At 35.7% G+C, this 23926-nt stretch overlaps 1 protein-coding gene across 1 annotated transcript in view; it reads left to right on the plus strand.

Annotated features, from left to right (window-relative positions):
* The first annotated feature begins 868 nt into the window (after nt 1-868).
* LOC129747745 (alpha-tocopherol transfer protein-like) overlaps nt 869-23926 on the plus strand; it is a 37481-nt gene continuing 14423 nt past the window's right edge. The window contains exon 1 of the mRNA XM_055742091.1: nt 869-1142. The gene's annotated coding sequence lies outside the window, so the exon portion shown is untranslated. The remainder of the gene's footprint in view (nt 1143-23926) is intronic.

Genomic DNA, 23926 nt, shown 5'->3' on the forward strand with positions numbered 1-23926 from the left:
TGTCATTTCACAAAGTCAAAGATTTTCCAGAATATCCAAAAATCGGACATTGCTTGCACTTGGTGAATGATATATTCCACCAACGACGAATTGTCTTTTACCATCAGTTATTTTTGTTGCCAGTACCTAATTCATTTCATTATATGCATTCAACAATATGTCAATTTTCATAGTACTCTGTACATAAATTGAGACTCCTCCAGTATGCCTTGAGTGGGAATAACAGTGGATCTTGGTGTAACCATTTATATCCAATGTATTTGAATTCAAATCTTCGGTAAGGTGAGTTTTCACCAGAACTATAAAGACGCGAATAGCCTTGTCCTAGTGCCCTAGTTTTGAACAAATTCAATGGAAAACTTTCGTCGAGTACCACACCCCCTACGCTTGGTCTTGATCTTGAGCTGCGAAGAATGACAACGCTATGCTAGTATATCAAGGATGTTCTGCACATTGTACCACCCGAGCAAAACTTCGTTATGCTGCAGCCTTTGGAAAAGCTGCTCTCCTTTTCTTGTTTAAAGTTCATGGAAGACCTATCCGCATCCGGTGCTGCATTGGTCCGGCAGCGAAAAGTTCTGAACGAAGCATTTGCCGGCTTGTCTGTCTAGTTAAGCTTCAATTCTATTGATATGGATGTGCGTGTCCAGCTCAGCCTTATTGAACTGATAGCCGGCAAGCTCGATATGATGATGATGATGTTTTCATGTGGCTCGCGAGAACCGAAAACATCAGCAAAATTACTTTAAACGATAGGTGCCAAAACAAAACAGCTCCGAAAGAATAGCTCTTCTACCAATTGAGCGGTTTGATATAATCACGACTCACCGGCCCGAGCCAAAGTAGTATCGTTCGGTACTTGAAGGCGTTCGGATTTAGCTCTTAAAAAGTTTGGAGTTAGTAGTAGCTAGTCGTTCCTCTCCTAGAGTGGTTGAGGTGTTGTTGAGTGAAGTTGAGCGACACTTTAGTGTCGGCTTTCGGTTGAGCCGGTCCGGTTCGTCTTCTATACTGAAGTTCAGTTCTTTTGAGAAATTGGTTTTAGTGCTTCGCGTGTGATAGTTTCGTCTCGTGTTGCTGAAAGTGATAAAAAAGTTTTTTCATTCCACAGGAAAATCGGCTGATAAACCTCGAAGAAATCAACGGTAATTATTGGTTTTAAGTGAAATTAAGTTTAAAAGTGAAAAAAAAATCCATAATCGAGGAACTCATTTACAAAACTTTAAATCAACAAAACTACCGAAGAAAAAGAAATTTATATCCGATCTAAGACAATCAATCAACAAAGGCATCACACTTCAAAGGCGTTAATAAGTTCTGAAAATGGCAGATTTCAATCCGAAAAGGAGGATGAATAGGAAACATTGTTCCGAACAACCGGTGTTTAAAACAAATAAACAAACCACAGACCGTCGACATTGAGTGGGTTAGAAAACAAACAAGAAAAAAGTCCACTTTCCAAGTACAATCGATGTTTGTTTTCCTTTCGTTTGATGTTCATATGCTAACAAAAGCTAAAGTTCATTGCCGGAATGCCGGCAAAAAATCCAAATGTCAATAAGCGCATATGATTAACGAATCCTTACAAAATTTAATGAAACTTCGAATATTTAATAAGTTGAACAAACTTATATTTTGAATTTGAATCCTGAATTCTGAATCTGAATTCTGAACCTGAATTCTGAATCTGAATTCTGAATCTGAATTCTGAATCTGAATTCTGAATCTGAATTCTGAATCTGAATTCTGAATCTGAATTCTGAATCTGAATTCTGAATCTGAATTCTGAATCTGAATTCTGAATCTGAATTCTGAATCTGAATTCTGAATCTGAATTCTGAATCTGAATTCTGAATCTGAATTCTGAATCTGAATTCTGAATCTGAATTCTGAATCTGAATTCTGAATCTGAATTCTGAATCTGAATTCTGAATCTGAATTCTGAATCTGAATTCTGAATCTGAATTCTGAATCTGAATTCTGAATCTGAATTCTGAATCTGAATTCTGAATCTGAATTCTGAATCTGAATTCTGAATCTGAATTCTGAATCTGAATTCTGAATCTGAATTCTGAATCTGAATTCTGAATCTGAATTCTGAATCTGAATTCTGAATCTGAATTCTGAATCTGAATTCTGAATCTGAATTCTGAATCTGAATTCTGAATCTGAATTCTGAATCTGAATTCTGAATCTGAATTCTGAATCTGAATTCTGAATCTGAATTCTGAATCTGAATTCTGAATCTGAATTCTGAATCTGAATTCTGAATCTGAATTCTGAATCTGAATCCTGAATCTGAATTCTGAATCTGAATTCTGAATCTGAATTCTGAATCTGAATTCTGAATCTGAATTCTGAATTCTGAATCTGAATTTTGAATCTGAATTCTGAATCTGAATTCTGAATCTGAATTCTGAATCTGAATTCTGAATCTGAATTCTGAATCTGAATTCTGAATCTGAATTCTGAATCTGAATTCTGAATCTGAATTCTGAATCTGAATTCTGAATCTGAATTCTGAATCTGAATTCTGAATCTGAATTCTGAATCTGAATTCTGAATCTGAATTCTGAATCTGAATTCTGAATCTGAATTCTGAATCTGAATTCTGAATCTGAATTCTGAATCTGAATTCTGAATCTGAATTCTGAATCTGAATTCTGAATCTGAATTCTGAATCTGAATTCTGAATCTGAATTCTGAATCTGAATTCTGAATCTGAATTCTGAATCTGAATTCTGAATCTGAATTCTGAATCTGAATTCTGAATCTGAATCCTGAATCTGAATTCTGAATCTGAATTCTGAATCTGAATTCTGAATCTGAATTCTGAATCTGAATTCTGAATTCTGAATCTGAATTTTGAATCTGAATTCTGAATCTGAATTCTGAATCTGAATTCTGAATCTGAATTCTGAATCTGAATTCTGAATCTGAATTCTGAATCTGAATTCTGAATCTGAATTCTGAATCTGAATTCTGAATCTGAATTCTGAATCTGAATTCTGAATCTGAATTCTGAATCTGAATTCTGAATCTGAATTCTGAATCTGAATTCTGAATCTGAATTCTGAATCTGAATTCTGAATCTGAATTCTGAATCTGAATTCTGAATCTGAATTCTGAATCTGAATTCTGAATCTGAATTCTGAATCTGAATTCTGAATCTGAATTCTGAATCTGAATTCTGAATCTGAATTCTGAATCTGAATTCTGAATCTGAATTCTGAATCTGAATTCTGAATCTGAATTCTGAATCTGAATTCTGAATCTGAATTCTGAATCTGAATTCTGAATCTGAATTCTGAATCTGAATTCTGAATCTGAATTCTGAATCTGAATTCTGAATCTGAATTCTGAATCTGAATTCTGAATCTGAATTCTGAATCTGAATTCTGAATCTGAATTCTGAATCTGAATTCTGAATCTGAATTCTGAATTCTGAATCTGAATTCTGAATCTGAATTCTGAATCTGAATTCTGAATCTGAATTCTGAATCTGAATTCTGAATCTGAATTCTGAATCTGAATTCTGAATCTGAATTCTGAATCTGAATTCTGAATCTGAATTCTGAATCTGAATTCTGAATCTGAATTCTGAATCTGAATTCTGAATCTGAATTCTGAATCTGAATTCTGAATCTGAATTCTGAATCTGAATCCTGAATCTGAATTCTGAATCTGAATTCTGAATCTGAATTCTGAATCTGAATTCTGAATCTGAATTCTGAATCTGAATTCTGAATCTGAATTCTGAATCTGAATTCTGAATCTGAATTCTGAATCTGAATTCTGAATCTGAATTCTGAATCTGAATTCTGAATCTGAATTCTGAATCTGAATTCTGAATCTGAATTCTGAATCTGAATCCTGAATCTGAATTCTGAATCTGAATTCTGAATCTGAATTCTGAATCTGAATTCTGAATCTGAATTCTGAATCTGAATTCTGAATTCTGAATCTGAATTTTGAATCTGAATTCTGAATCTGAATTCTGAATCTGAATTCTGAATCTGAATTCTGAATCTGAATTCTGAATCTGAATTCTGAATCTGAATTCTGAATCTGAATTCTGAATCTGAATTCTGAATCTGAATTCTGAATCTGAATTCTGAATCTGAATTCTGAATCTGAATTCTGAATCTGAATTCTGAATCTGAATTCTGAATCTGAATTCTGAATCTGAATTCTGAATCTGAATTCTGAATCTGAATTCTGAATCTGAATTCTGAATCTGAATTCTGAATCTGAATTCTGAATCTGAATTCTGAATCTGAATTCTGAATCTGAATTCTGAATCTGAATTCTGAATCTGAATTCTGAATCTGAATTCTGAATCTGAATTCTGAATCTGAATTCTGAATCTGAATTCTGAATCTGAATTCTGAATCTGAATTCTGAATCTGAATTCTGAATCTGAATTCTGAATCTGAATTCTGAATCTGAATTCTGAATCTGAATTCTGAATCTGAATTCTGAATCTGAATTCTGAATCTGAATTCTGAATCTGAATTCTGAATCTGAATTCTGAATCTGAATTCTGAATCTGAATTCTGAATCTGAATCCTGAATCTGAATTCTGAATCTGAATTCTGAATCTGAATTCTGAATCTGAATTCTGAATCTGAATTCTGAATCTGAATTCTGAATCTGAATTCTGAATCTGAATTCTGAATCTGAATTCTGAATCTGAATTCTGAATCTGAATTCTGGATCTGAATTCTGAATCTGAATTCTTAATCTGAATTCTGAGTCTGAATTCTGAATCTGAATTCTGAATCTGAATTCTGAATCTGAATTCTGAATCTGAATTCTGAATCTGAATTCTGAATCTGAATCCTGAATCTGAATTCTGAATCTGAATTCTGAATCTGAATTCTGAATCTGAATTCTGAATCTGAATTCTGAATCTGAATTCTGAATCTGAATTCTGAATCTGAATTCTGAATCTGAATTCTGAATCTGAATTCTGAATCTGAATTCTGAATCTGAATTCTGAATCTGAATTCTGAATCTGAATTCTAAATCTGAATTGTGAATCTGAGTTCTGAATCTGAATTCTGAATCTGAATTCTGAATCTAAATTATTTCTTTTTTTTTTCATTCTTTATTCCAATTCTCTTCATCCTCGATTTAGTCGGAGGTCAGTTCCACAAATCTTTAAAAACAGGTTTTTATAAACCGATCCTAACTTGAAAGCGAAAGTTTTATTTTATTCTATTGAATCGTGACATATTTTCTTTTGCTGCTATAAGCAAAAAAAAAGGAAACCAAATCTTGTGTAGGTTAAGTTATTCAACGGACTTACCTTCAGCGGAAGCAATCCCAAAGAATTAGAATGGCTGGATAGAAGAAAAAACATACGCGCAGAATTGGAGACAAAATGTTTACACTCCCCGCTTTGATAAATGTTTTTTCGGTGACCGGTTTTTTGGCAGTTGTCTCTATTTTCGAGGATTGTTTGCATAGATACTTAAGCATCGACCAAATAGCAGCATCCATTGCAAACGGGTTTAAGTATTTTTTTTGGCACCTGACTGCACAAGGTAAGGTGAAACAGGACTGGTGTTCAATGATGTTTCCGTTCTAGAGAGCTAGACAAAATCCATTAAGAAACGAGCGTTCGATTATAATTAAATCAGTGGATAGAGTTTGGGAAGCGATTTGTGATATTTCGGAAAAAAGTTTGAAACAATTCTAAAAGGTTCTAGTTGAATACTTTTTTGAGATGATTGATGAAAAAATTCTGTGTATCTCATTTTTTTCCAACAATTGATAATCTGAAATTTATTTTGTTTATAAAATAATCTTTTACTGGACAGTTTTTTAAATCGAACACACACATATATGATCTCAGTGAAACTTCATGTTTCTTTGAAGAGATCTAAATTCTACTTAAGACTAAAGCGTACATCTTTCAAGGATATAATGGCTAGCATCTTACTAATGCTTACACCACTGTACTGTGTACTAATGTATGCCGTGACCGAGACTCGATCTCATGACCTCTGACTTAGAAGACTGAAACGCTATCCTCTAGGCCATGGTCGGTGGCAAAAATAATAGTCAAAACAGTTGAAATCGTATTTAAAATTATGCTAGTTTTAAAAACAGTTTTCTCAGATGTTTCAGTTCCAAAGAAATAATAAGAATAAGTCTTGTTGGAGTCATCTCCGAATTTCGCAAGCTCTGTGTTCTAAAAAAATTCGTTTGGGTTCAAAGCTTACCCTGGATTTTCTGCAGAATTTCAAGGTTGCGTTTAGCTACATGAATAAATTTTAACTTTTAGGTTTGTACCGGAAAATTTTATATTTTGTTCTGAAAAAACGAACATGATTTTTGGAACCGAGCCATCAAAGCGTTCTTGTGCCAGTTCTGCTAAGCAACTTTGTTGAAGACCGTTACCGAGTTTCTCTTCAGATAACCGAGTTATAGCCTGGTAATTGCAGGTACAAACGTGTCATTTTTGGACGATTTTTTTCATCGATGTTTTCGTTAAAATTTCATTGTTACAGATTAATAAACAGAAACGATAAATTGGCTCGATTCCAGAGTTAAAAAAAATCATGTTGTTTTTTTTTTAACAAAATCTTTAAATTTTTTTATACGAACCTAAAAGTTAAAATTTATTCACGTGAACTTTACGCAAAAATTCCGCAAAAAATTTAGGATGACAGATTCAAATCTATCGAAAGATTGTTTTAAGTTCAACCCAGGTATAAGCAAAATTCAAAAACCGATATTTGGATAGCAACTTAAAATCTGTTTGAATGAGCGTTTTCGATTGATCAATCGACTCAGATTACTTTTGAATCTTTAATAAGGAAAGGAAACTTTTTAGTTTATACCTATTTTTTTGAATTACTGAACCTTTTCAAATATTTCAGTAAAGGAGACTGGTCAAAAATGTTTTGAATTTGGACAGAACAAGAAAAAGTCATTATAGGACCACAAAAAACTTACATTGAAAAGAAAAAGTTATGAAACATAGAAGTTGTTTTCGGTAGGAATTAATAAAGCTTGTATCGTATTGAAACGGGTAGTTTTATTTTATTTTCTGCAGCGCCTCTATTTGCCGTTCCGAAAAACTAATGACAGCGTTTTGATCTGTAAGGTTTGTTTATCTGTGGTGAATTGTTTGTCTGTCAGGATTGTTACTCGCGTTTAAAAGTTATCCAATATGGAAAAAAATAATTCTGAACAACGGCGTGGCAAGCCAATATGGTCAGAAAGATCGCCAAACTCCCGAGATCGACAATTCCCGATGCAGCAATTTAACTTTGCTAACCCGGATTAAGATTTAAGGGGAGGGGGGGGGGGGTTTATGGGAGGCAATTGCACCGCCCTCCCCCCTTCTCCTTTTCCCGAGAGAAAAAAGTTAAACTTTACTTTAATCTTACTTCTAAAAGTTCTAGAAATCAATGAAAACAAAACTAGAAAATTGAAATTATAACACCAAAGGAGGCCCCCTGAAACAATATCTCGAGTAGTTTCACTGTAATATAGGTTCAGGACCTCTTTTAATAAACATTGCAGAGTTATTCCCGCGGATTGATCAAATTAGGGCTTTTTTTTCAAAACAAAATCTGGACATTTGATTTCGAATTTTTCAACACAAAATCCAAGCAGAATCGTTTTTCAAACTCCCAAGAACGCTAATTTAGATAAAGCTTTTTGTAGAGATGAGATCAAAGGTATACAGAAGATAAATCAAATTTAATAAAAATAATAGTTGTATTCGGCATGACTGAAGATATTAAAAATAAAATAAATATCTATGGCACCGTTTTTTTATTTTGTCAACACTAGGCCCAGGGCTGGAAAACATAAAAAAAAATGTGATCTGATTAAATCACCAACTAGTGAATGGGTAACAAATTTTGTTTCTTGAAAATAATCATTATAAAAAGGTTTTTTACGTCTTTAAAAAAGTTTTTCATTGAACGGGTTTGCAAATTTCATCAAACTTAGCATGCCTTCGCATTCGCATTCGCATTCGCATTCGCATTCGCAGTCGCCTAAAACTTCGGTTGGCGCTACTCGTCAACTCTCCGTTTTATGAAATTACAATCACTAAGAATTGCACCACCTTCTTCCCTAGATAGTGTTAACCTTTCTGAGTTCCAATTTCAAAAAGAGCAAAGTCTTCCAATTCCTTGCCTCAGATTATAGAATCACTTAAATTGAAAAACTTGCCCCCACAGAATGTTAAAGGTGCCCTGGCCGAACCCTGCGGACTGTGTGGGGAAAGGGAAGGGTATATTAGTCGCTTTAAGTGACTCACGTTTACTTTAACGGTAGATGCAGAGATCAAAAAAGATAATTTTTGCATAACTCGAGATCCAATCAAGCAAAAGGTATCAAATTTGGCATGGGGTGGTATTTATGAACGCGGAATATTTCAATGAATATAAGGTACCCCTCCCTCCTTTCAGTGGGGTGATAGGAAGGGGGAGGGGGCTACCTTAAAATTTTTCATAAAACTCGAAGACTAATCAAGATATTGGAACTAAATTTGGCATGGGAAGGTATCTTGATACCCTCTTTGCAGTTGAAAGCGGGAGGGGCCTCTTTCATATTTTTTTACATAATTCAAAAACTAATAAAGCAAATGGAACCAAATTTGGCATAAGAAGGTAAGGTGTTTGGATACGAAAAATATTTCTATGATTATTTGAGACCCCTCCCTCTTTCCATGTGACATGTTCTAATCATTGTTTGAGACCCCTTCCTACTTCCAGCGGGGAGAAAGGAAAGAGGGAGTTAAATTTCATACAGTTTTTATTGCATAACTCAAAAACTGCAACAGCCAATAGAATCAAATTTGGCATGGAACGATATTTGGGTACGAGAAATGCTTCTATGAATATTTGGTATCCCTCACTCCTTCTTAAAGGTGGTTAATTTTTTTTTGTTTCGATTATAGTCATTTTACCATCTTTATGGCATTCGCGACTTTATCAACGTTACAGTTGGCGGATCGTTATTGAAAAACTTATCCGGTACAACTGTGTTCGATGTTTACTCTTGGGCTCGAACTCGCGGACATCGGCTCAGGAGACAACAGACTTGCCAACTGAGCTATATCACAAGCCCAAGTGGATGAAAATGGGGAGAAGAGGTTTCTCTTACAATTTTCAGTATAACTGGAGAGCTGATTGAGCAAATTGAACCATATTTGGATACGAGAAATGTTTCTATTATAAATTGAAGCCCCTCATTTTTTCAGCGGAAAGATATAAAGGGGGAAAGAGAGGCTTCCATACAATTTTTTTTTGCATAACTCGAGAATTAATAGAGCAAATGAAATAAAATTCAGTATCAAAAAGTATTTGAGTTCAAAACATACTTTTATGAATATTTAGTTCTCACCCCTCAATTCAATGGGGAGAACGGAAGGAGGATAGTACTTCCTTTCAAGTTTATGTATAACTCAAGAATTTACAACGCAAATAAAACCAAATTTGGCATGGTATTTAAATACGAGAAATTTTGTTATGTTGCAATCCGAAACTCCAGCTGCAGCTCTCATTTTATAGCGGTTGTTTATGAATTGTGATAAAATTTTATTTAAAATTATGCCAACAAAACAATAAAAATTTGAATAAATTCTGAAAATATCATTCGATTTTGAAAGGTGTAGCAAAGCACACCGGGTCAGCTAAAAAACTCATAAATTTTCAAATCAATTTATGCTAAACATATTCATGATGAATCTTAAAAAACTTTCAAATTTGCCTGAACAAAGTAGTAGAAAATTCAATCTTAAAAATATGATTACATAATTGTTTTGAAAATTTATGGTACAAGTTCTAGCTAGCCTCAATTTATTATTCATTCTCATACAAGAGTAGTAAAGATATGTATATTGATTAATCTCAAAATAAAGATCTGAAAAAATGACGAATCAAATGAGATTCACTCGCAGGAGCTTCCATGTGCTTAAAATGAATATTTGAACCCGAAATCAAAGTCTGCAGGTAATAAATTCCTTAAGATTTCGTAATTTTTTCTCGCAATACATCACAAAAACACTTATTGGAATGTATTTATTCCGGATTATAAAGGATGAATTGAAGAAAAAAATAATAATACTTAGCTTCGGTTCACTGCAAACTACCAATTCTGCCAAAAGACCTTTCGGGAAGACTTGGATTGAATTTCGATAGCCTGATAGGTTGGTCCTGCTTTACTATCGGAGGGAACAGCTAACCACATAATCAGTGTAGACATTTCACTTTTCATTTAATTTCATAAAAAAAATTCTTAGGACAATGATTTTGACACACGCGGAAAATTCTATTCGTCCTATTCCGTCAAAGCCTACTTTCGTTCCTCATCAAACTAAGCAAGCAAAATTTATGTATGCACCCTCTTTTCGATAATTAATTTTGAGAAAAACAAAAAGAATGAAAAAATCTTATTGTAGTTGTTTAAAATAGTGTAATCGGCAATACTGAATTTCTTTATTGAATTTCTATTCCAAATCCAGTATAAAACTTGAAATTTGAGTAGAAATTTTTCCAGCTGATAGATCCAAAGTTGCTATTGGTTCTGAGATACATCTATTTAACAATTATCCTCTGCTGAAGTAAACATCCTGAATTCAGCATATTATTTTCCAATTGATCGTCCATTCTCAAATTATGTTCAAAAACATTCTTATAGTTGAAATTTAATGGGAATTTCCACGAGTGATTCTTTAAAAATAAATATTTCTATTTTTCTTATCTTGTCTTCTTCTAGATTTTAAAACAGAGATGACATTCATTGAGATTTTCAAGTTTTGTATTGTGTGTGTTCAGTTTTATGATTGTTCGGAGTATTGAGAGCTCGAGATCACTTATTTCGATTCATTATCTAATTTTTTAACAACTCAATTATCTAGTTACTGATTCCGTGTTTTAAACATCAAATCATAATTTAGAGCTTATCTTTTCAACTTTTGTTACATTGAGAAGAACTTTTTCAGCAAGGTTTCTGTTTTTAATATGATCTGATGACAATCTTTTCCTAATTGAAAATTGTAATAGGCGTTGCATTTAAAATTTTTGGCACATTTCATCATAACGATTTTTGTCGATCATAACGATATTAGTCCACTAGATTTAAAAACTAGCCCGACAGCTGAAAATTTTTATCACTCTTTTCCTTGAATGCAAGTTTCTTGAATTAAAAAATTAAGTTATTCGAATATTTAGTTGAAATTATAAGTATTAACCACTTACTCTTACAGTTTAATCGGTTCTAAATTCAAAAAAATGGAATATATGGTTAGTCTTGATTAGCGATGGTTCTCATTTGCAGTTCGTTTAAAAAATATCACTCCCAACTTTTTTTGAGGTCTTTTTGAGCGAAAATTATCTGAAAATTTTAATTATCATTTCACCCTTATTTTTTTTCAAATTTTCTATGAAATACAATTATTTGTTTTCGAGCGAATTGAATTCTGTTTTTGAAAGATTTTTCTCAACTTATTTTATTTACTTATTTGATTTTTTTTTCACATTCGTCATTCCATTTGATTTAAAAAAAAAATGAAGAATTTAGAAGCTCAGAGGTTGACGCAACTACAAAATTCATAATCATTTGCTCTTGTTGAATTTTTGCATATAAGGGTCAAGAAGTGTATATTTTTCGAAAAAAAAAGTTTCCTTTCCTTCTCAAGCGTATAATGCAGGGTGTTGTTGTGGTAAAGCCGTACAACATACATCACGTATTTTTGGAGTGTTTGTGTACTTTCATTTGACTAACTATTCCTGGCTTTGAAGAGTATATTTTCGATAGTTGTGTCAATTTTTTATCAGCCTTTTTACCCTACAAGTAGTGATACAGGCAAACAACTTTAGGGCAACCAATAATAGTTGAGAATGAGGATACTTGATCTCTAGGAGTACTTGATTTCTTCGCTATCAGCCTTTTTACCCTACAAGTAGTGATACAGGCAAACAACCTTATCAGCCTTTTTACCCTACAAGTAGTGATACAGGCAAACAACTTTAGGGCAACCAATAATAGTTGAGAATGAGGATACTTGATCTCTAGGAGTACTTGATTTCTTCGCTATATCTCGAAAGCGGAAAGTCTTAGAGCAAGTTCACTGGTGTTGGGAAAAAGTGGTAGAAATTTTGACATTTTGAAAATTTCACAATGCAAAAATGTTTTCAAGATCTTGGGGCGTTTATTTTTTTACAACACTGTTTCTATTCCAGCCATATGTGATAGAAATATTGCTATTTTTGCATCACAGCATGCGAAAATACAACACGTGTTGTAAAAAAACTAGAAGGCCACAGATCTTGAAAATGTTTTTGCATGGCAAAATTTTCAAAATGTGCCGTAAGTGTCAAAATTTCTACCACTTTTTCCCAACACCAGTAAACTTGCTCTTACAAATATCAAATGTTCTAATGGTAACTAATGGTGTAATTGGTTTTATAAAATTTCATTTCCATTTAAATTTAAAAAAAAAAATATTCTGAAATTGTTACCGAACTTTATGAACAATCTTAAGATTAACAGTCATAAAATTCAAACTTATCACTCTGAGTAACTCAACAAAAGTTATATGATCAAGTTCGACCCAGGAAATAGCAAGTTACAGCTATTTGAGTTTGGTGGACCGACTTTTTTCGACCTTTAAGTGTTAATAACATGCTTAGAGAATCATTAAAAAATATCTTCAATTTCTATTTCCTTACCTTTTTTCTCATGAAATGTATGACAGAAGTCAACTTAATTATGAGAATAAGTTTGATGACAGTTGTTACATGAAAAGCTGCACGATTGTTCACTCCCATAAAAATGTCAATATATGAAGATTTCAATTAGGTACCACTTACTCTTATGCATATGAACTCATGAGTATCTACTCACGGTAAAATGATGAAGGTGATACTTGCCACATTAGGCAAATTATGTGAATTCCCATGAGCCGCTACTGCCACAATGCGTTATCAAGTTGTTAGCTTTTTATGTCTCTTCATGAATGTCTTTCTTGCAAGTGCTGCATCAAGAAAAAAAAACGACCTAACGCCTCTTTTTTTACGTATGTACCAACTTAAGGTCGATTTAGGAGTATCTTGGGGGTTCACTTGAGGTTATTATCCAAAATAATGCTGCACCTGAGCAATTACTGCAAAAATTCTTTTAGCCAAGTACGAACATAGTAAAATTTCAATTGCCGCCGACAACAAGTCTATGCAGAGATCGAGGTTTGTTGCTACTTTCAAACAGTGTTGTGGCAATGATGACTGAGTATAGAGGAGCTTAATAGTTGGTTCATTATAAATTCGTCACGAGCTGTGGCAAAGAAGAATGAGGAAAGGATCGTCCCAGCTGGAACGAAAAATCATTCAAAACCGGATCGGAGCGAAACAGATGGACGACCAAAACTTTGTTTGGGTGTCGATCCATTCACCTTGAACTAGGGAATATCGATCGTGTTTTTTTTTCGCCAATCGAAGGGATTGAATTCCAATCCAACAACCTTTAGGAACAAGTTTAGGCTCATTTGTTTACACTTGAATTAGCGTATATTAACTATTTTATTCCGAATTCGTAATTTGGTCGCTGGCTGCCCGCGCCAGTGTTAAACACGTGGAATGAGAGAATGAAATGAGCATAGCCAGATTTGACATGAGCAACGAATTTGAACATCCTTCTTGAAAAAAATGTGTATACCAACACATTGTCTCTCAGTTGTATTCAAGATAACAGAATAAAAACAATGATTAAATTCTTGCGTGTGATTGATGGGTTTAAAAAAATTGGAGCATAGCTGCAAAAATTCAACTACAAATTCCTGCTTAGTTGAAAACTGTGAAAGCTGAATGATTCCGGCACGGAACTTTCCGCATAATAGATGCTTTTTGAATTCCATGGTGCTGTGAATGGCTAAGCTATAAGGTTTTCTAAGGTGTGCATCGTGGTGTAAAGACACAACATGCAATTTAGAAGACTGCATGTGGGAACTTCTGGTGCCGGCTCACTTATGAATTTGCTAACTATGCGTGATAATTATTAACTTCGTGGTGTGAAGGCTACAAGTTTCTTCAACAAAATATTTGACTAGGAAACAAACCCACTAACAGTTATGATAAGGTACAATAAGATATGTCTAAGTACTTGAAACACATCAAAACACATTAAAATTTTATCAGCTTTTAAAATGAGGTATTTAAGAAAATTTTAGTAATGACCTTTAACATTAAGAATTGTAAATAAGTTTTACCGAATATTCTGTTTTACCGAATACAGCATTTTTTCGTGCTTACTAGAGTGTTTGTAGCAAAACTGACTTCAAGTTTTTAATAATAAAGTTTCTATTTTCTTCCAATGTCATTATTTCTAATTTTAATTGTCTATTGTGAAAATGCAAGATGTGTGCGCTTTCAAAAATTAAAAAATAGTTCTAAATTTCCTCGTTACCTACTCTTTACTCTACGTTTCGAATACAGGTTCATTTTCCTTTTTAGGCAACACGCTCGAAAACTTTGTTCTGCCTAAATCGAACCGTGCAAAAGTCGATCGAATCAAAATCATAAAGGTTTTGTAAAAATGGAAAATATAAGGTAATGTGATTTAAAAAAAGATTGACATACAAAAAAACATGCAAAAGTGCTGAATTGTGTGGGTGTTTTTTAAACTTTGTCTACCTGAAGTTCAGTAAAATTTATTGCAATAATAAGTTCCAATTTTGATGACGGCGTCCTCAAAAGTTCATGTTCGGAATTGAAATTTTTAATTTGGAACAAAAACTACAGTTTCGAATCAAAATTTGTAATTTGTTCTCGAAATTTTCATTTTGCTGGAGCTCTATTTTTTTTTTAATTTTTATCTATATATGATCAGCAGTCTTCACGAAAACATGTACCGAGTGCGAACTTGAGTGCGGAATACCAGGCGCAAGTTTTCTCTGAACTTGCACACAACCTTGTACTTGGGTTTAGCTCGAACCTAAACTCGATCACTTTTATTGTACCCGAGTGCGCGCCCCTATGTTCGTAACATGGTTCGCTTCGGGTTCGTACCGAGTTTTATACTCATAGTGGTTGGCTGAGCTTGAGATTGAATGTGTCTGCCTGGGTTGGGTATGCATGGGAGTTGAATTCCAGTTTTCTTCAGTTAGTTTTTCTATCGTTTGTGTGTATGTTATTCAATTTCACTGCTGTTTTTTGAGCATTTTTGGAGTTATGCATGAGGTGGTAAAACCGAAGTATATAAATGGTTGGTTTATGAAAATTGTTGTTGAAATAACGTTTTTACCGTCTTTCAAACTTCGTTTAAATGACCTATATTTTTAATGTGATATTGGGCTCTGAATCGGAGATTTTTTTTGTTTCGATTATAGTCGTTTTACCATCTTTATGGCATTCGCGACTTAATCAACGTTGCAGTTGGCGGATCGTTATTGAAAAACTATCCGGTACAACTGTGTTCGATGTTTACTCTTGGGCTCGAACTCGCGGACATCAGCTCACGAGACAACAGACTTGCCTACTGAGCTATATCACAATCCATGAATCGGAGAATGAAATTTAAAAAAAATCTGAATAGAACAGTTTTTAAGTTATGCTCAAAATATGAAATTTTGAAAAAATTTAAAAAGTACTTGTACTGAAATTCATAACGTGAATTCGAAATCCTTTATTTGCATATTAAAGGTGAAAAAATTTACTATCAATCATGCAAACTTTATTTTTGAGTGTGATTAACAGTATTGTTGATATTAGTGACTTTATGATAGAAAAAATTATAAAAAACGCATTTTAATAGAGAAAATTTTGTTTCAGCTTTAGTTTCAGACTCGAAGGTAACATGTTAAAAATTTTCTTTTGTACTTAAATATCAGTTTAAAATAAAGATTTCAAGTGGTTGTTTATCAAAATCGCTTGAAAATTGAAAACATTATGGTTACTTTACCATAACAGGAGATTTTGCATTTTTGAATAATTTGGCAAACCACGGTGTACTTATCATAGTATAGGAAGAATAAAACATGGTAAATTTCACTCGCTCCAAGTCAAAGTTAAGTATAAGTGTACCAGAAGATATTAGTGTCTCAAACGTGAATAGGATTTTGAGGTATTTTGTTTAGGAAGAACAAAAAATACTGGTTTTTCATTAATAACTTTTTTCTTCTCTGGCTGGTTGCTTCTTAGGAATAATTTTCTTAAAACCTGAATTTAGAAAAATATTTCACTCGAAGACTGTAATCAAAATGGACTTAGAACAGATAAGTTATTGCGATGGTAACATTCTTATATTGTTTGTTTTATACGGAACTTGAATGTTGATATAAAACAAAGATTTTAGGTCTTATTTATCAAAAATCGGTTGAAAGTTGTAGAAGTTATGGTCAAGGTTGCCGAAATCACAGAATAATCTATAATTTCACAGAATTTTGAGGATATTTTCGTCACAGATTCTATGTCATAGAACAAAATATTTACAGATTTTTGATATTTTGAATACTTTTTCAAACTAATAAATTTTCATACCAATACTTACTTTGGATTTCTGAATCAAATTCACGAAAATGTTATAAAGTTAACACTTTTTATTGATTTCTATGATATTTATTGTAAAAGTAAGCATATGCTAAATGTTTTTCAGTGAAAATCGTATTAAAAAAACATTACAGAATCTTGTCACAGAATTTTGGAGCCAAATCAAAGAAATATAGAACTTTTTTTAAAAAAAACACATAGTTTTTCCGGTTATGGGTACTCTACGTAAGTAATATTAGCATAGGAAGAATAAAACATGGTAAATCTAACCAGCTTCAAGCTAAAATTAAACATTGCCTTACCAGAAGTTCACAAGCCTAATTAAGCAAAATCTGAAGGGGTTGCGATTGAGCCTCACGCGTGAATGGGATTAAGAAATATTTTGCTCGGAAGATGCACAAAAATTAGATTTTTCATTGATAACTTTTTCATCCACTAGCCGATTAATTTTTTTAAATAATTTTCTCAAAGCCTGAATCAAGACAAACATTTTACCCGAAGACAGTATCACGATTGGAATTGAAACAAGAAAGTTACCTAAGATCAAGCGCTTACACTTTCTGCATTTGATTCCGTTTCCTGGATTCTGAACATGGATGTGCGCACACGGATTCGCACCCGAGTTCGAGCACGAGCTCGAACTTGCACCCTACACTTTGAGTGCGGTGAGTTTAAATGGGTGCGTGTTGAACTTGCGCCTCAAAAGTTGTGTGCAAGTAAGTACAAAAACTTGCGTGCACTTCGCACCCATGTTGTACCGTGAAAACTGATGATCAGGGAAGCAAATCGATCAGATCTGATAATGAAAATTGATTTATCACTTGTTTAACACTTAGCGATAAATATGAAAACGCGATGAATTCTCATCCCTTTCCAATGCCGATCAAGATAACTCGCCCAGAATTTTTTTTTTCTTAGTCAGTTCTAGTTCTGAGAATATTCTCCGACAAAACTGCAAGCGATCAAGAGAACAAACGCACAAAGAGTGCTTTTACTACCAAGCTATTTACGTCCATTCTGACTCTCCATGCCCTTGACTCCATCAGTGATATCAACCTTGGGGCAGTTCACATACCACGTGGACAACTTAGGGGGGGGGGGGAATGCTTGAAAATGTCCACGCTTGTCCACGAAGAGGCGGGTAGGGATTTGGGTCATGTCCACGTGGACATACTTCCAAAATATTTTCTAAAGGTGAATAAATATGAAGATGTTTAAATCAAAGTCTTAAAATTGCAAAGCTTTCCAGTTTAAGTTTAAACCATTAGTGATAATTTTTTTTTTCAAAAATTTTTTAGGCCAGAACAAATTTCAAATCCTTCTTTAGTCACTTGGAGTTGGAACATAGCGAGGGAGGGGAGGATAATAAAAAATAAGACGAAAAACAAATAAATTGGAATGAATCGAACGAAACATTGTATGCAACTAAATTGCATACTATTATTGCACAAAACCTATAAATCAAGTAATTTTTTATCGAAAAACTCAATAAAATCAAGAAAACAAAAGGTAATAAAACTCCCGTCTTTTACAATTTGCTTTTTGCTCTTATAATCTTTCGAATATTTGATAACATTTTGAAAATTATCATAAAATACATCAAACTTCATTTATTTCCCCCTTCGGGTTTTTTGGAAATTTCGAAAGGGGAGGAGGGTGGGGGAGGGGTGTTGACAAAAGAAGAAATTGATATTTGTTCCGGCCGTTTTTTTTTTAAATCAGCCATTTCAATAACAAAAAGGCGAACAGTAGTGTTTCTAACTGTCCAATTAGATTTAGAAAAAAAAAATTCAAATCTATCAATGTGAACATCCGGGGAGAGGGGTAGGATTGCCAAATGTCCACGCTTGTCCACGGAGGGGGAGGAGGGTGGGAGGGTCCACGTGGTATATGAACGGCCCCCTTCCAGATTTTGTCAGGATCTTCCAGACTTTTTGGACTTGGACATTTTGTAGGTTGGAAACCTGAAACCTCTGGACTTCCAGACTTTCAGACTTTTGTCATTTCTTCCAGACATTTCCAGATTTTTGAGTTTCGACAGGAATTTTTTGACAAAACTGTGAAAATTCAAAAGTTTTGTAGCAAAATGACAGAAAATGATTGGAATTAGGAATTGAAGAGTAAGAAATGCCACGAACATTGATGTAAAACAGGAAGTTTAGTATAAAACGTAGAACCGCCGACAACATCACAATAGTCTTAGGCATTTATAGAATGTATGATTATTATCAAGTAAAGAGTGTTCTTCCCTAGACTGCAATATTACGATCTGGCGACAAAAAAAGAAAGGTCGCCACTTATAAAGTTCGCCATCCAGACTTTTCCAGACATTTTTTCAAAATCTTTCAGACATTTTAGAAAAACAGTTGACATCACTGAACTCCATGCAAAATAGTTTTTGATTCTTCATTCCACGTTTTTTAGTGGTTATGTTATTTATTTTCAAGAGTGGTTTCGAGAATCAGTGATGTGTTAGAGATTATAGTGAGGGAAACAGCTTGCTAGTAGGAAATTCGAATGGTTGCATTTGAGAGTTCATAATTCTTTTTAAAATTTCTAATTAAAACAGATATTATCAGGAGTTTCCTTTGGAAATGGTGAGCTGAAATTCCGCGGTAGCTGTTAACATCTCTCTTGTCACCCTTCTTGTGAACAAGAAACATGTGGTCTTCTTTCCACAGCGAGGGAAAGATTCCGCCATCCAGCGATAGTTGGAAGATATACCTACAGGAAAGGAAACAGGAAAAGTGGCATAAAATGCATCAAAAAAGTAGCAGGTATACCATCCGGGCCCATAGATGTAGAGTTTTTCAGCTTAGCTGTCGCTTTAAATCAGTCTTCCGAAAATCAATCAAAACAAACACTCAGGATGCGTTTCCTGTTGGAAACATTCAGATTGTATAATGGGATAGCGCCTCTCGCAACTGCTTCGCCTGGCTGGTATGTAATCTCGATCAGCGCTCCTATCAGCTATGCAAACTGAGTCGCATCATTCAGAATTATCGGTTTAGCAAACATCGCATATCCGAGATGAGTGAGATACAAACTGATCCATTCTGAATGTAGCTCACTCAGTATCTGCCTGAATTATATGAAATTCAAAATTATTTTTTGCAGGACGAGAAAAATCAAACAGTTGTGCGGGACACCATAAATTCTCAGTAGTTTTAACGTGACGGACGACAGTTTAATAAGAGAACTTGTAAAATTTGAAAAACATGGCGAAAGCGAACATCTTTCCCTCACAAACACAACTTCAATTTGATTTTGATCATACTGATGTTAAAAAACGTTATAACAACAAATAAATTTATAAATTTGCTATATATCAAATCAAACAAAATACGCTAATGATCGGCTTCATGTATCACTCACTCACTGCCTGATCCATTCACTCCTGATCGAAGACCAACAAGATTCGCCATATGCATTGCGCATTGGTGAGATTCCAATTTGATGATGGTGCTGCACTGTTTTGACAGCAAGCATCGTACGAGGTGATCTGTATTTTAGCGATGAATTGAACGATCGATGATCGGGTAGGTCCAGTAGCAATCAATAACGAAACCCGACCGTTGTACGTTCAGTTGCGAAGTGCAATCAGAAACATTCATTGAAAATGAGTGATATTCGGAACACTGCTTTAAATATCGATGCATCGTCGATATTATGATACCATTTAACGAAGAATCTACAAGAAAAATATTTCTCACAGATCTAGCCAGTTGCTCAGGAGAAATGGATCCAGTTGTAACAATGCTAGAAAACCTCTCGGCATTTAGATCGCAAATTTCGGGATCAGAGTTCACTGTGTCGCTGTTCAGGAACATGTGAGACGGAAGCCCTGATTCATTCCGCTGATTTTTCACGTGCTTCCAAAATGATTTCGGGCTGCTCTTGAAATTCTGTTGAAACCGATTAACATAGTTCTGGTGGCAACGCTTACTGGATTTCTTGTGGGAAGAATTCCATTTGCGATATTTGTCCTTAGTGTTGAGGGACTTGTGCTTGTTGTAGTTACGTAGTGCGCGCTGTTTAGCCGTCTTAAGTAGACTTTCAGTAACCCAGGGGGTCCGTAGATTGGTAGCCGTGCTGCGTTTCGGCACATGGCGATCGATGATCTAATTCAGGATGTTCGCAAACGTCTCGGCAGCTGCACTAGGATGAAAAATTCGAGCTCACCCTCCCAATCAATGGATTGCAGGACGAGAGATATTGCTTCGAAGTCAACGTTCTTAAAATCGTGATAGAAAGATGCGGTTTTCTCTTCTGAGACCTTTAGTTTAGTGACATCGAATGAAATCACTAGGGCTGAATGATGCGGGTCAGTTTTAACAAGAGAAACTGGAGCTGATTCAATCGGCGGATTCTTGATCCCTTCGTTCTAAAGGGTGATACGGTCAAAATTTGGTCAAGGGAAAACGCGTGAAAACGATGAAATCGTTTATTTAAAAAATCAAATTAAATTACTTTTTCAAGTTTAATAAGAATACAAGTCAGGAAAAATATTCAGTTAGGCTTCCGCTTTCCCAAATCTGAATTTCCGGGCCTTACGCTTAACTCCTGCCATCAGATTTTGTACAGCCACCTTGTCCACCTTCTTCGCCGCAGAAAGCCAGTTTGCCTTGAACTGCTGCTTATCCTTAGCAGTTTTTTTGGTCTTCCTTAGGTTCCGCTTGACAATAGTCCAGTATTTCTCAATTGGGCGGAGCTCTGGCGTGTTGGAAGGGTTCTTGTCCTTGGGAACCACCTGCACGTTGTTGGCGGCGTACCACTCCATGGCCTTTTTACCGTAATGGCAAGACGCCAAATCCGGCCAAAACAGTACGGAACGACCGTGTTTCTTCAGAAAAGGCAGCAGATGTTTATTCAAACATTCTTTCACATAAATTTCTTGGTTGACAGTCCCGGAAGCTATGAAAATGCTGCTTTTCATGCCACAGGTACAGATGGCTTGCCAAACCAGATATTTTTTCGCGAACTTTGACAGTTTCATGTGCTTGAAAATATCTGCTACCTTTCCCCTTCCCGGAAGGTTCTTGTAGTCGGCTTTCACGTAGGTTTCGTCGTCCATTACCACGCAGTCAAACTTCGTCAGCATCGTCGTGTACAGCCTCCGGGATCGCGCTTTGGCCGTTGTATTTTGTTTATCATCGCGATTTGGAGTCACTACCTTCTTGTAAGTCGATAGTCCGGCTCGATTTTTGGCTCGATGCACGGTTGTAGACGATACACCCAGCTTATTTGTGGCATCTCGGAGAGGTTAGGGTTTCGCTTGAAACTACCGGCAACTCTCTTTGTCGTCTCAGCGGCTTCCGGTTTTCGATTTCCCCCTATCCAGACTTCCTGGCTGTCGACAAACGTTCCCCAAACACTTTAATTACATTTGTAACGGTTGATTTGGCAACTTTTAGCGATTTTGCCAGCTTTGCGTTGGAGTTGCTCTGATTTTCGCAATGCGCGAGCAAAATTTCGATACACTGCTCTTCTTCCTTGTACGGTATTTTGACAACTGATAAGTGAATTCCAAAATAAAAATAGAAGCAACATTCTACACACACACACACACCTTCAAAATGAGGGGTGTTCAGGTTTTTTAAATGCAAAATTGTAAGAAATACGTCAAGATGATATTGACCAAATTTTGACCGTATTACCCTTTACCATACGGCCGTTTTCATTTTCTATTGTATTGATCTGTCAAAGAGTTGCGGTACTCAAAGATGTTGGAGGATGCCTAGAATGAAGAACGAGCAGGTTCCGGAAATAAAAAGCCGTTTGTGGAGGAGCACCATTTCAAACCAGGCAGATTGAAGTCACCGATGATAAGTATGTCGTCTTCCGGAGTGCAAATTGATCTTACTTTAGACAGGCAGAACGAAAAAGATTAATCTAAAACCAAGTCTCCAGAATGATCAGAGGGCACGTACACTACGCACAAGTTTCCGATCTCCGAAATCAATGCGAATTCAAACAAGTTCTAAATTATTCCAGGAATCGCCTTCAATTGGCTGAGCAGGAAATGTAGATTTCACGGCTAGTAACACTCCACTTCCAGTAAACTTTTTGCTGCGGTTCTGCTGCGGGGACTACGCTCGCAACGGAACACTGCGTAATCTGGGTGATAATCTGATTACAGAGGGTCTGGTCGTTGAGCCAGGTTTCGGTGAAGGCAATGACGTCGTAGCAGGAACACGAAGTCGCCAACAAGAAGTCAATCAAACAACTATTAACACCATCTGGTAGAAATTGTTGAAGGGTTCGGACGTTGCGCGGGATCGACGATCACTGGAAAGGTAAATTCCATCACGTGGGGAAGAACACTTAGTGATGTCATACTTGCGCTGGCTGCAGAACCTCTTCACCACAGACAAACTCAGGACTAGGACGACTGTTGACGCTGGCAGGAAACAGGGCAGCTGAGTTGAAGAGCTCAGGGGTCTCCGTAGTTCCTAGTTCTTTGCGTCCCGGTGCTGGAGGCCTGGAAGAAGTCGTAGGATTAACAAGCTTCGGAAATTTAGCGGGATGCATCTGTGGTGGAACGGAAACAGGATACGCGAATGGAAAGTTCTAGACATGAGCTGGTACTTGCCTGTAAAAGAGGCCTGGAGAACCGCGTCACCTCCAACGAACTCAGCGCCAGGACACTTATAACCTCAACATCAGATCTTAAACCTTGTATCAGACGAACTACTAAACCGATTCCTTCAAATTTTACATTATTGAATTATTTTGAGGCTCAAAATTTTGTATAAGTTATTTTGATCTTAAGAATTCTAATCTTAATCCGCTCTTGAGTGTCAATATGACACTATTTGGAAGTTTGATAGTCGAAGACTTTGTCTCCACAAGCAACTGCGGTCGAAAAGACTTAGCCCTCGCACGAAGTGTAACCCGTATATGACGCTCATTAGACCGGTTGTTCTCTACGAGCACGAGACATGGATATTGCTCGAGGAGGACCTGCGTACACTCGGAGTATTTGAGCGACGAGTGTTAAGAACCATCTTTGGCGGCGTACAGGAGAACGGAGTGTGGAGGCGAAGGATGAACCACGAGCTCGCGCGACTCTACGGCGAACCCAGTATCCAGAAGGTGGTGAAAGCTGGCCGGAAACGCTGGGCAGGACATGTTGCGAGAATCCCGGACGACTGTCCTGCAAAACAGGTGTTCGCTACGAATCCGGATGGAACAAGACGAGCGGGGACGCAACGAGCGAGTTGGTTAGACCAAGTGGAGAGTGATCTGGCGAACGTGGGGTGCCCGAGGAATTGGAGAACGGTTGCCATGGACCGAGTGAATTTTAGGAATTATGTTCGTCAAGTTATGTCGTGAGACGAAATACTATGTAAATAAAAATAATGGAAGTTTGACGGCTTCCAATTTCTTCGGGGACCTTCAATTGATTCCTGAAA

Source organism: Uranotaenia lowii, chromosome 2 (genome assembly GCF_029784155.1).
Source record: "Uranotaenia lowii strain MFRU-FL chromosome 2, ASM2978415v1, whole genome shotgun sequence".
Taxonomy (NCBI): Eukaryota; Metazoa; Arthropoda; class Insecta; order Diptera; family Culicidae; genus Uranotaenia; species Uranotaenia lowii.